The sequence below is a fragment of the Balaenoptera borealis genome (genome assembly GCF_965194805.1).
Source record: "Balaenoptera borealis genome assembly, chromosome: X".
Classification (NCBI taxonomy): Eukaryota; Metazoa; Chordata; class Mammalia; order Artiodactyla; family Balaenopteridae; genus Balaenoptera; species Balaenoptera borealis.
Window position 1 is genome coordinate 57499066 of NC_138881.1, and position 14867 is coordinate 57513932.

Sequence of the window (14867 nt, forward strand, 5' to 3'; positions counted from 1 at the left end):
AGAGAATGGACATATGGACACCAAGGGGGGAAAACTGCGGTGGGGTGGGGATGGTGGTGTGCTGAATTGGGCGATTGGGATTGACATGTATACACTGATGTGTATAAAACTGATGCCTAATAAGAACCTGCAGTATAAAAAAACAAACAAAACAACTAATACTAAACTTTCATTGGGTTATTTGTATGGAAACATGTTAATATAAATGTTTCAGACATTACATGAAATTTCTAAAAATCTTATATTTGTATTTGTATGGAAATATGTATGGAAATATGTTAATATAAATGTTTCAGACATTACATGAAATTTCTAAAAATCATATTTGTATTTGTATGGAAATATGTATGGAAATATGTTAATATAAATGTTTCAGACATTACATGAAATTTCTAAAAATCTTATATGTTCTGGTATAATGTTATAAGTAATAATCCTAGTTATTACTTTAAAATGTATATCTCAGAAATAACTAATTTTCTTGTCAACTGCATTATTATGAACTGTCATCAAATCTTTAACTGTGGTCATTTTTAAGTCTTTTGTCATTTACAGACAGTTCTGGGTGTACTCTGATGATTTTGCAAATATGTTCCTATAAAAGGGTTTCATCTTCAAGAAATACATGGAAAAGACTCTGACAAGTACAGGTTTCTGGTAACGGACTGTACTGCTGAACTGAATGAATAAGCATTTTCAGAACTCTAATGAAAAACTGATGAACTCATAAAAGTGCTAACAAAAGATCAAGATGAAAAAAGAATTAATTACATGGGACTGAGTGAACTGATGAGGATGAGTATAATTTTTGTGACTTTCTGTCTGAATTTAAAAAAAAAAAAAATTCCACAAGGACTCAGAGGCAAAGAATATACAAATCAATTTTCACTGCAAAGTAAAGGAGCTGTTACAGTGGAGGATTACTGGACTGAATGTCAATACTATGACATAGTATGAGTGTGTTTCATGTTTGGTAATTGCAATCATTGTTGCTTTTGTTGTGGTCATCCATGTACAATGCTTGGTGTCAGTCGATTTATCTCTTGTAAAAATAAAATACAGTGTGTGTGTGTGTGGAAAAAAAAAATAAAAAATAAATAAATAAATATATATGCACCCAATGTAGGAGTACCAAAATATATAAAACAAATATTAACAGACCTAAAGGGAGAAATTGATAGCAACAGAATAATAGTAGGGTACTTTAACACCCCACTAACATCAATGGATAGGATACCAGACTGAAAAAATCAATAAGGAAACGTTGGCCTTAAATGGCACATTAGATCATATTGCTTGATATACATATATAGAACATTCCACCCAAAAGCAGCAGAGTACACATTCTTCTCAACTGCATATGGAACATTCTCCAGAATATATCACATGTTAGGTCACAGAACAAGTCTCAATAAATTCAAGATTAGTTTCATATCATGCATATTTTCAGACCTCAATGGTGAGAAACTAGAAATCATTTACAAGAAGAAACTGGAAAAACCACAAAAATGTGGAGATTAAACAACATGCTACTGAACAACAAATGGGTCATTGAATTAAACAAAGGAGAAATTTTAAGAATACCTAGAAACAAATGAAAGAGAAATATGATATACCAAATTTTATGGGATGCAGCAAAAGCGTTTCTAAGAGGAAAGTTCATATCAATAAAGGTCTACTTCAAGAAACAAGAAAGACTCAAATAAACAATCTAACTTTACACCTAAAGAAACTAGAAAAAGAAGAACAAATGTAGGCCAAAGTTAGTAGAAGGAAGGAAATAATAAAGATCAGAGCAAAAATAAATGAAATGGAGATTAAAAGACAACAGAAAAAATCAATGAAACTAAGACCTGGTTCTTTGAAAAGATAAACCGAAGTGACAAACCATCAGCTAGACTCACCAAGAAAAAAAGTGAGAAGACTCAAATAAATAAAATCAGAAATGAAAGAGAAGTTACAACTGATATCACAGAAATACAAAGGATCATAAGAGACTACTATGAACAATCATATGCCAACAAAATTGGACAACCTAGAAGAAATGGGTAAATTCCTAGAAGCATGCAATTTCCCAAGAATGAATCATGAAGAAATAATAGAAAATCTGAACAGACTGATTACTAGTAAGGAGATTGAATCAGTAATAAAAACAAACAAACGAAAAAATGAAAAACTTCCAACAAACATAAGTCCTGGACCAGATGGCTTCACTGGTGAATTCTACCATTCAAAGAAGATTTAATACCTACCCTTCTCAAACACTTCCAAAATATTGAAAAGTACATGCTGCCAAACTCATATTATGAGGCCAGCATTTCTCTGATACCAAAAACAGAAAAAGACACCACAAAAAGAGAAAATTACAGGCCAATAGCACTAATGAGCATAGATGCAAAAATCTTCAACAAAATATTAGCAAACCGAATTTTAAAATACATTAAGAGGATCACACACTATGATCAAGTGGGATTTATTCTGTGAATGCAGGATGGTTCAACATCCACAAACCAATCAATGTGATACACCACATTAACAAAATGAAATACAAAAATTACATAATCATCTCAATAGATGCAGAAAAAGCATTTCACAAAATTCAACATCCATTTATAATAAAGACTCTCAACAAAGTGGGTACAGAAGGAATGTACCTCAAGATAATAAGGGCCATTATGAGAAACCCACAGCAAATATCATACTCAACAGCAAAAAGCTGAAAGCATTTCCTGTACGATCAGGAGTAAGTCAAGGATGCCCACTCTCCCCATTTTTATTCAACATAGTACTGGAAGTCCTAGTCACAGTATTAAGGCAAGAAAAAGAAATAAAAGGCATCCAAAAGGAAAGGAAGAAGTAGAACTGTCACTGTTTGCAGATGACATGATATAGAAAACCCTAAAAACTACACCAAAAAAAAAAAAACCTGTTAGAAATAATAATTGAATTCAATAAAGGTGCAGGATACAAAATTAATATACAAATCTATTGCATTTTTATACACTAAACATAAACTATACATCAGAAAGAGAAATCAAGAAAACAATCTCATTTACAATTGCATCAAAAAGAATAAAGTACCTAGAGATAAATTAACCAAAGAGGTGAAAGCCCTGTACACTGAAATCTGTAAGACATCAGTGAAAGAAACTGAAGACACAAATAAATGGAAAGATATTCTGTGCTCATGGATTGGAAAAATTAATATTGCTAAAATATAAATGCTACCCAAAGCAATCTACAGGTTCAATGTAATTCATATCAAAATTCCAGTGGAATTTTCCACAGAACTAGAGCAAATATTGATAATTCTAAAATTCGTATGGAGCCACAAAAGATCGTGAATAGCTAAAGCAATCTTGAGAAAGAAGAGCAAAGTTGGAGGTATCATGCTCCCTGGTTTCAAACTATTCACACTAAATATATTACAAAGCTATAGTATTCAAAACAGTATGGTATTGGTATAAAACCAGACACATAGATCAATAGAGCAGAATAGAGAGTTCAGAAATAAAAACACACATAAATGGCAATTACTTTACAACAAAGGAAACAAGAATATATGATGGAGAAAGGACAGTCTCTTCAATAAATGGTGTTGGGAAAATGGGACAACTACATGCAAAAGAATGAAACTGGACCATCATCTTACACAATCCACAAAAATTAACTCAAAATGGATTAAAGACTTGGATGTAAGATCTGAAACTGTAAAACTCCCAGAAGAAAAAATAGGCAATTCCCTGACATAGCTTTTTGTGATTTTTAAAAAATCTGACTCCAAAGGCAAGGGCAACAAAAGTGAAAATAAACAAATGGGACTATATCAAACTAAAAAGCTTCTGCACAGCACAGGAAACCATCAACAAAACAAAAAGGTAACCTACTGAATGGGAGAAGATATTTGCAAATCATATATCTGATAAAGTTTTAATATCTAATATCCAAAATACAAAAAGAACACATACAAGTCAATAGCAAAAACCCAAATAATCCAATTTAAAATTGACAGAGGATCTGAATAGACATTTTTTCAAAGAAGACATACAAATGGCCAACAGGCACATGAAAAGATGCTCAACATCACTAATCATCAGGAAAATGCAAATCAAAACCACAATGAGATATCACTTCACACTTGTTAGAATGGCTCTCATCAAAAAGACAAGAAATAACAAGGGTTGACAAGGATGCAGAGAAAATGAAACCCTCATAAATTGTTGGTGGGAATGTAAATTGGCACAACCACTATGCAAAACAGTATGGAAGTTCCTCAAAAAATTAAAAATATAACTACCAGAGATCCAGCAATTCCATTCTGTGTTTCTATCTGAAGAAAACAAAACCATTAATTCAAGAAGATATATGCACCCCTATGCTCATTGTAGCATTATTCACAATAGCCAAGAATGGAAACAATCTAACAATGGTATGAATACAATGGAATACTACTTACCCATAACAAAGAAATAAATCTTGCCATTTATAACAACATGGATGAACTTTCAGAGTACTATGCTAACTGAAATAAGTCAGACAGAGAAAGACAAATACCACATGATTTCACTTACATGTGGAATCTTAAAAAGAAAACAAACAGAACAAAACAAAACCCAGACTCATAGATACAGAGAACAGATTGATGGTTGCCAGAGGGCAGGGTGGTGGAGGATGAGTAAAATAGGTAAGGAAGATTAATAGGTACAAGCTTTCAGTTATAAAATAAATAAGTCAAGGGGTGTAATTACAGCATGGGGAATACAGTCAATAATATTGTTTTAACTTCGTATTGTGACAGATGGAAAATAAACTTATTGTGGTGATCATTTCACAATGTATACAAATGTTGAATCACTATGTTGTACAGAGGAAACTAATACAACATTGTATTTCAAATATACTTCAATAGAAAAAAGAATACACAAAATAAGAATTTATAATTAAACATGGAAACATTACTCCATTTAGCTCCCTTTACTTTCCTCACATTTAAGACGGTGAGAATCAGACAGTGTGATATTTTTGTTTCAATCAACAAATATGATATAGAAAACTCATGAGGATAGTCTATCATATGTACCTATATGTCTGCTCTTTCTGTTGTTCTTCCTTCTTTCCTTCTTTCCTTCCTTCCTTCCTTCCTTCCTTCCTTCCTTCCTTCCTTCCTTCCTTCCTTCCTTCCTTTCTTCCTACTGCTCTAAGATTCCTTCTTTTATCATCTCCTTTCTGTTTGAAGAACTTACTTTAACAATCCTTTAGGGGAAGTCTACTAGTGACCAGTTAGTTCAGTCATTTTTCATATGAAAATGTCTTTATTCCCCCTTATTCATGAAAGATAGTTCCACAAGAAATAGAATTCATGGTTGACACTCTTTTCTTTCAGTTCTTGGAAAATATGCCATTTCCTTCTGATCTTCATGGTTTTAGATGAGAAATCTATTGTAATTTGAATTGGTGTTACGATATAGGTAACGTGTCATTTCTCTGTCCCCTTTCAGGCTTTTTTCTTTGTCATTACTTTCCAGAAATTTCATTATGATATGTCTCAATGTGGACTTTTTGGGGGGAGGGGTATCATTTGAGGTTTTCTCAGCTTCTGAAAAGTTTTTAGCCAGAGTATTGTTCAAATACTCTTTCAATACCACTGTCTTTCTCCTCTCTTTCTGAGACTACAATGATACCAATGTCTGATTTTTGTTATTGTCCCACAGGTGTGTGTGTCTGTTGAATTTTTCTATTTTGTCTCTATTGTTCAGATTGGGTAAATTCTATTGACCTGTGCTCAAGTTCACTGATTCTATCCTCTGTCATTTCCACTGTACTATTGACCCCATCTAGCAAATATTTAATTTCTATTATTGTATTCTTTCATTTTATAAAATCTGGTTCCTTTTTTTAACATCTTTATTGGCGTATAATTGCTTTACAATGGTGTGTTAGTTTCTGCTTTATAACAAAGTGAATCAGTTATACATATACATATGTCTCCATATCTCTTCCCTCTTGCGTCTCCCTCCCACCCACCCTCCCTATCCCACCCCTCTAGGTGGTCACAAAGCATGGGGAGGGGGAAGGGTAAGCTGGGACAAAGTGAGAGAGTAGCATGGACATATATACACTACCAAACGTAAAATAGATAGCTAGTGGGAAGCAGCCGCATAGCACAGGGAGATCAGCTCGGTGCTTTGTGCTTTTTTTTTTTTTTTAAACAGTATCTGGTTCTGTTTTAAATAACTTCTATTTCTTTGCTGATATACTCTATGTTTTCATTTGTTTGAAGATAATTTTTAGTTGCTGGTTGAAGCATTTTTATGATGGTTGCTCTAAAATCTTTATCAGATAATTCCAATATCTGATTCATCTCAGTTTTCCATCTGCTGATTGTCTTTTCTTGCTAAAGTTTTGGCTTTCCTAGTTCTTGTTATGATGGGTCTTTTTTTTACTGTCTCCTAGGCATTTTATCTATTACCTTAAGAGACTCTGGGTCCAATTTAAATTTTTTATTTTAGCAGGCAATCATTCTGTTTAGGTATAGCACACAGGTCCTGGCCTACTTTTGTGAACTCTGATTCCAATCAAATTTACTTTTAGAGTTTTTGAGGTGTTTTTTTTTTTTTTAATTTTTACACTTTATTTATTTATTTATTTTTGGCTGTGTTGGGTCTTCGTTTCTGTGCGTGGGCTTTCTCAGGTTGCGGTGAGTGGGGGCCACCACTCTTCATCGCGGTGTGCGGGCCTCTCACTGTCGCGGCCTCTCTTGTTGCGGAGCACAGGCTCCAAACGCACAGGCTCAGTACTTGTGGCTCACGGGCCTAGTTGCTCCGTGGCACGTGGGATCCTCCCAGACCAGGGCTCGAACCCGTGTCCCCTGCATTGGCAGGCAGACTCTCAACCACTGCGCCACCAGGGAAGTCCTGAGGTGTTATTTTTATCTGCTTGCTTTATTTGCTGCGGCTGGAACTTCCACTGGTTTCTGCTGGGGATGCTGAGTAGGCAGAAGAACTTTCCCCAGGCCATCCAACAAGGATAAAGAGTGCCTCCTGGACCAGGCCACTTGTTGTGGTGGGGTCCCCCTTGCCCCTGCCATTCAGCTACCTAGTTTCTATTGATGGGGAATGGGAGTACCAGGCTTGATGGGAAAGGAGAACACTTCTTCTATCCCCTTAATTTCAGTGGGTCTTTCAACTGACTTCCCCTGTTGGTGCTGCCAGTTTTACCTGGGGTTGTCAGCAGTATTCCCATTCCACCTTGGGGAAGAGTGAGTCTACCTGGGCCACATTTTGTTGCTAGGTAGGGGATCAGTAGATATTAGGCTTAGGTAGCCATCTTCTTTTGGGTTGGATCATAAAATGTCCAGTTGAGTTTTCCTCCAACCAGTTCACTCTCCTCTTTCCAGCTTTCAGGATTACCCCCCCTTTTTAACATCTTTATTGGAGTATAATTGCTTTACAATGTTGTGTTACTTTCTGCTGTATAACAAAGTGAATCAGCTATATGTATACATATATCCCCATATTCCCTCCCTCTTGTGTCTACCTCCCACCCTCCCTATCCCACCCCTCTAGGTGGTCACAAAGCACTGAGCTGATCTCCCTGTGCTATGCAGCTGCTTCCCACTAGCTATCTATTTTACATTTGGTAGTGTATATATATGTCAATGCTACTCTCTCATTTCATCCCAGCTTACCCTTCCCACCCCCGTGTCCTCAAGTCCATTCTCTAGGTCTGTGTCTTTATTCTTGTCCTGCCCCTAGGTTCATCAGAACCTTTTTTTTTTTTAGATTCCATGTATATGTGTTAGCATACGGCATTTGTTTTTCTCTTTCTGACTTACTTCACTCTGTATGACAAACTCTAGGTCCATCCACCTCACTAAAAATAATTAAATTTCATTACAGGAAAAGATCTGTAAAAAATACAAACACATGGAGGCTAAACAATACACTACTTAATAACGAAGTGATGACTGAAGAAATCAAAGAGAAAATAAAAAAATACCTAGAAACAAATGACAATGGAGACACGATGACCCAAAACCTATGGGATGCAGCAAAAGCAGTTCTAAGAGGGAAGTTTATAGCAATACAAGCCTACATCAAGAAACAGGAAACATCTCGAATAAACAACCTAACCTTGTACCTAAAGCAATTAGAGAAAGAAGAGCAAAAAAACGCCAAAGTTACCAGAAGGAAGGAAATCATAAAGATCAGATCAGAAATAAATGAAAAAGAAATGAAGGAAACAATAGCAAAAATCAATGAAATTAAAAGCTGGTTCTTTGAGAAGATAAACAAAATTCATAAACCATTAGCCAGACTCATCAAGAGAAAAAGGGAGAAGACTCAAATCAATAGAATTAGAAATGAAAAAGGAGAAGTAACCACTGACACTGCAGGAATACAAACGATCATGAGAGATTACTACAAGCAACCCTACGCCAATAAAATGGACAACCTGGAAGAAATGGACAGATTCTTAGAAATGCACAAACTGCCGAGACTGAACCAGGAAGAAATAGAAAATATGAACAGACCAATCACAAGCACTGAAATTGAAACTGTGATTAAAAATCTTCCAACAAACAAAAGCCCAGGACCAGATGGCTTCACAGGCGAATTCTATCAAACATTTAGAGAAGAGCTAACACCTATCCTTCTCAAACTCTTCCAAAATATTGCAGAGGGAGGAACACTCCCCAACTCATTCTACGAGGCCACCATCACCCTGATACAAAAACCAGACAAAGATGTCACAAGGAAACAAAACTACAGGCCAATATCACTGATGAACATAGATGCAAAAATCCTCAACAAAATACTCGCAAACAGAATCCAACAGCACATTAAAAGGATCATACACCATGATCAAGTGGGGTTTATTCCAGGAATGCAAGGATTCTTCAATATACGCAAATCAATCAACGTGATACATCATATTAACAAATTGAAGGAGAAAAACCATATGATCATCTCAATAGATGCAGAGAAAGCTTTCCACAAAATTCAACACCCATTTATGATAAAAGCCCTGCAGAAAGTAGGCATAGAGGGAACTTTCCTCAACATAATAAAGGCCATATATGACAAACCCACAGCCAACATTGTCCTCAATGGTGACAAACTGAAACCATTTCCACTAAGATCAGGAACAAGACAAGGTTGCCCACTCTCACCACTATTATTCAACATAGTTTTGGAAGTGTTATCCACAGCAATCAGAGAAGAAAAAGAAATAAAAGGAATCCAAATCAGAAAAGAAGAAGTAAAGCTGTCACTGTTTGCAGATGACATGATACTATACCTAGAGAATCCTAAAGATGCTACCAGAAAACTACTAGAGCTAATCAACGAATTTGGTAAAGTAGCAGGATACAAAATTAATGCACAGAAATCTCTTGCATTCCTATATACTAATGATGAAAAATCTGAATGTGAAATTAAGAAAACACTCCCGTTTACCATTGCAACAAAAAGAATAAAATATCTAGGAATAAACCTACCTAAGGAGACAAAAGACCTGTATGCAGAAAATTATAGGACACTGATGAAAGAAATTAAAGATGATACAAATACATGGAGAGATATACCATGTTCTTGGATTGGAAGAATCAACATTGTGAAAATGACTCTGCTACCCAAAGCAATCTACAGATTCAATGCAATCCCTATCAAACTACCACTGCATTTTTCACAGAACTAGAACAAAAAATTTCACAATTTGTATGGAAACACAAAAGATCCCGAATAGCCAAAGCAATCTTGAGAACGAAAAATGGAGCTGGAGGAATCAGGCTCCCTGACTTCAGACTATAGTACAAAGCTACAGTAATCAAGACTGTTTGGTACTGGCACAAAAACAGAAATATAGATCAATGGAACAGAATAGAAAGCCCAGAGATAAACCCACGCACATATGGTCACCTTATCTTTGATAAAGTAGGCAAGCATAAACAGTGGAGAAAAGACAGCCTCTTCAATAAGTGGTGCAGGGAAAACTGGACAGCTACACATAAAACAATGAAATTAGAACACTCCCTAACACCATACACAAAAATAAACTCAAAATGGATTAAAGACCTAAATGTAAGGCCAGACACTATCAAACTCTTAGAGGAAAACATAGGCAGAACACTGTATGACATAAATCACAGCAAGATCCTTTTTGACCGAGCTCCTAGAGAAATGGAAATAAAAACACAAATAAACAAATGGGACCTAATGAAACTTAAAAGCTTTTGCACAGCAAAGGAAACCATAAACAAGAGCAAAAGACAACCCTCAGAATGGGAGAAAATATTTGCAAATGAAGCAACTGACAAAGGATTACTCTCCAAGATTTACAAGCAGCTCATGCAGCTCAATAACAAAAAAACAAACAACCCAATCCAAAAATGGGCAGAAGACCTAAATAGACATTTCTCCAAAGAAGATATACATATGGCCAACAGACACATGAAAGAATGCTCAACATCATTAATCATTAGAGAAATGCAAATCAAAACTACAATGAGATATCATCTCACACCGATCAGAATGGCCATCATCAAAAAATCTAGAAACAATAAATGCTGGAGAGGGTGTGGAGGAAAGGGAACACTCTTGCACTGTTGGTGGGAATGTAAATTGATACAGCCACTATGGAGAACGGTATGGAGGTTCCTTAAAAAATTACAAATAGAACTACCATACGACCCAGCAATCCCACTACTGGGCATATACCCTGAGAAAACCATAGTTCAAAAAGAGTCATGTACCAAAATGTTCATTGCAGCTCTATTTACAATAGCCAGGACATGGAAGCAACCTAAATGTCCGTCAACAGATGAATGGATAAAGAAGATGTGGCACATATATACAATGGAATATTACTCAGCCATAAAAAGAAATGAAATGGAGGGATTTGTAATGAGGTGGATGGAGTTAGAGTCTGTCATACAGAGTGAAGTAAGTCAGAAAGAGAAAAACAAATACAGTATGCTAACACATATATACGGAATCTAAGGGGAAAAAAAAGGCCATGAAGAACCTAGTGGCAAGACGGGAATAAAGACACAGACCGACTAGAGAATGGACTTGAGGATATGGGGAGGGGGTGGGCTGAGATGTGACAGGGTAAGAGAGTGTCATGGACATATATACACTACCAAATGTAAAATAGATAGCTAGTGGGAAGCAGCCACATAGCACAGGGAGATCAGCTCGGTGCTTTGTGACCACCTAGAGGGGTGGGATGGGGAGGGTGGGAGGGAGAGAGATGCAAGAGGGAAGAGATATGGGAACATATTGTATGTGTATAACTGATTCACTTTGTTATAAAGCAGAAGCTAACACACCATTGTAAGGCAATTATACTTCAATAAAGATGTTTAAAAAAAAAAAACAAAAACAAAAAAAACAACCCAATCAAAAAATGGGCAGAAGACCTAAATAGACATTTCTCCAAAGAAGATATACAGATTGCCAACAGACACATGAAAGAATGCTCAACATCATTAATCATTAGAGAAATGCAAATCAAAACTACAATGAGGTATCATCTCACACCGGTCAGAATGGCCATCATCAAAAAATCTAGAAACAATAAATGCTGGAGAGGGTGTGGAGAAAAGGGAACCCTCTTGTACTGTTGGTGGGAATGTAAATTGATACAGCCACTATGGAGAACAGTATGGAGGTTCCTTAAAAAACTAAAAATAGAACTACCATACGACCCAGCAATCCCATTACTGGGCATATACCCTGAGAAAACCATAATTCAAAAAGAGTCATGTACCAAAATGTTCATTGCAGCTCTATTTACAATAGCCAGGACATGGAAGCAACCTAAATGCCCATTGACAGACAAATGGATAAAGAAGATGTGGCACATATATACAAATGGAATATTACTCAGCCATAAAAAGAAATGAAATGGAGGGATTTGTAATGAGGTGGATGGAGTTAGAGTCTGTCATACAGAGTGAAGTAAGTCAGAAAGAGAAAAACAAATACAGTATGCTAACACATATATACGGAATCTAAGGAAAAAAAAAAAGGTCATGAAGAACCCAGTGGCAAGACGGGAATAAAGACACAGACCTACTAGAGAATGGACTTGAGGATATGGGGAGGGGGAGGGGTAAGATGTGACAGGGTGAGAGAGTGTCATGGACATATATACACTACCAAATGTAAAATAGATAGTTAGTGGGAAGCAGCCGCATAGTACAGGGAGATCAGCTTGGTGCTTTGTGACCACCTAGAGGGGTGGGATAGGGAGGGTGGGAGGGAGGGAGATGCAAAAGGGAAGAGATATGGGAACATATGTATATGTATAACTGATTCACTTTGTTATAAAGCAGAAACTAACACACCATTGTAAAGCAATTATACTTCAATAAAGATGTTTAAAAAAATAATTCAATTTCGTTTCTTTTTATGGTTGAGTAATATTCCATTGTATATATGTACCACACCTTCTTTATCCATTCATCTGTTGATGGACACTTAGGTTGCTTCCATGTCCTGGCTATTGTAAATAGTGCTACAATGAACATTGTGGTACATGTCTCTATTCTCTTTTGATTGTCCCTTGCATTATTTCTTGGATTTATGTTACCATTGAGACTACATCACCCTGTCCAGGAGAAACAAGTCAATGCCATCTTAGACAACTATTTGTTTTCTTTTAACTATTTCTATTTTTTAATTTATTTATTTTTTGTTGAGATCCAATCATTACAACCATCTTTTTCTTTTTCAATTTATAAAAAAAAAAATCTTTAAAGTCCTTGTTTACCATTCCAACGTTTGGCATATCTCATGTTAGTTTATATTGACTTCTGTTTCTCTTGACACTGAGTTCCATTTTCTTGTTTTTTCACATGTCCACTAATTTTTGTTTTATCTTTGACCTTATGAATTATACAGTGTAGAGACTGCAGATTTTGTTTTGTCCTCTGAAGAGTGTTGATTTTTGTTCTAGTGGGAAAATAAATCAAATAACATTGAACTTGTGGGGGCCTGGTTATATGTATCTTTTAGGGTGGATCTATTTCAATTTTGCTCTTACTCTATGGGTAAGCCCCTACATCCTTGGGCATAGTCTTTACTCCAAAGTCAAGAGCTTTCTAGGATTTCAATGGAAAGTCTGGGATATTTACAAAGAGATATTTACCCCTTTTACTTGGCAGCACTCAGACTCTAAACTCTGTCTTCCCTGCAGTGAGCAATAGCTGAAATCTCTGCTCAGGTTTTTAACCCTTTAGCTATTTCATTCTGCGAGGTCCTTGGAGTAGTCTCATGCATGTGAAATTCAGGGTCAAACAGGATTTTAGGGGCTCCCACCACAGTTCCCTTTTACCAGACTTCCCTCCACAATTTTCAGCTCTGGTGGAAAGTCCAAACTCTGTCCTCTGACACTTCAAGCAAAAATAATATGACTTTTGGAAAGAGATCAAGATGGCAAAGTAGGAGGATGCAGAATTCACCTCCCCCAAAAAACACATCAAAAGTACATCTACATGCAGAACAATTCCCACTGAAAATTAACTGGAGACTGGCAGAAAGACTCCTGTAGAACCAAGGCTATAAGAGTGATCCACACAGAATTGGGTAGGAAGGGAAGAAAAGCAATCAGGTCAGGACCTGTGGCCCTGGGAGGGGACTCAGAAGAGGAGGGGGATTACTTCCCTGGGGAGTGAGTGGTTAAAGCTACATATTGGGTGCCCCAATCCTGGAGTCCAACACTGAAAAGAAAAGTCCCTTTGGCTGGTTGAAGGGCTGGTGGGACTAACAAAAGGGCTGTGGGAAGCCTGAACTCTGCTTGAGAGGAGTGTACACATGCTTACTTACTCCTCAAACAGGGTGGAGGGGGTGGATTGAAACTGCATGAGATGCTGGCTGGTATCCTGCAACCACCCTGGCACACGACCTAACCTAAGCCAAGCACCCTCTCTGGCCCTACTTGCTTCATGATGCAGCACCACACTGGGGCAATGACTGTAGTGGCCTAAGGAAGAGCTCAGCTGTGAGGGTCAAAGGCAGCTCAGACCTGGAGCAGCATCTGAGCCGGGGGGGTGGGCAGTCATTATTGAGGCTTACACAGACAGTGCATCAGAAGTGATCCAGGTCTCTGACTGTGAACAGGACTGCCACAGCCCGTCCAGACCCACACCAAGCACCCACACCAACCCCTCTTTTGCCAGCACAACTCCCCTCTGGGGCAAGGGTGCCAGTGCTGGGAAGGGAGAGAGAGCACACATTTAGAGGACTACACAAAGGAATACCCATAAGGGCAATCAGCTGATTTTTCTGTAGAAACTTTGCAGGCCAGAAGGGAATGGCATGATATATTCAAAGTGCTGAAAGGAAAAATTCTACAACCTAGATTACTCTACCCAGCAAGATCATCATTTAGAATTGAGGGAGAGATAAAGAACTCAGACAAGCAAAAACTAAAAGAGTTCATCAATACTAAACCCACCCTAAAATAAATGTTAAAATGTCTTCTCTAAGTGGAAAAGAAAAGGCTATAACAATAAGTAAGTATCTATAGGAAAGGAAAAATCTCACTAGTAAAGGCAAATATATAGTAAAGGCTGAGGATCAACCACTTAAATAAGCTACTACAAATATTAAAAGATAAAACTTTGTAAAAATCAACTATAACTCCTATAACTAATAAAGGGATAAACATGAAGATGTAAAATATGACATCAAAAAAAATGTAGGGGAGTGGGGTAAAAATGTAGATCTTTTAGAGTATGTTTGAACTTAAATGACTACCTATTTTTATTTATTTTTATTTTTTTAGTCTTTTAAGATCAACTGTACATGCATTTAATTTGGAAAGATAAAGAGGTCTTTACATTTAAGAAATAGATTATA

General features: G+C 36.7%; 1 long non-coding RNA gene across 1 annotated transcript; it reads left to right on the forward strand.

Moving 5' to 3' along the window:
* Positions 1 to 5892: 5892 nt before the first annotated feature.
* LOC309620432 lies at positions 5893 to 8380 on the forward strand. Its single transcript, XR_014239549.1, has 2 exons — positions 5893 to 6601; positions 6920 to 8380. It is a non-coding gene; the product is annotated as an uncharacterized lncRNA (long non-coding RNA).
* The last annotated feature ends 6487 nt before the right edge of the window (positions 8381 to 14867 follow it).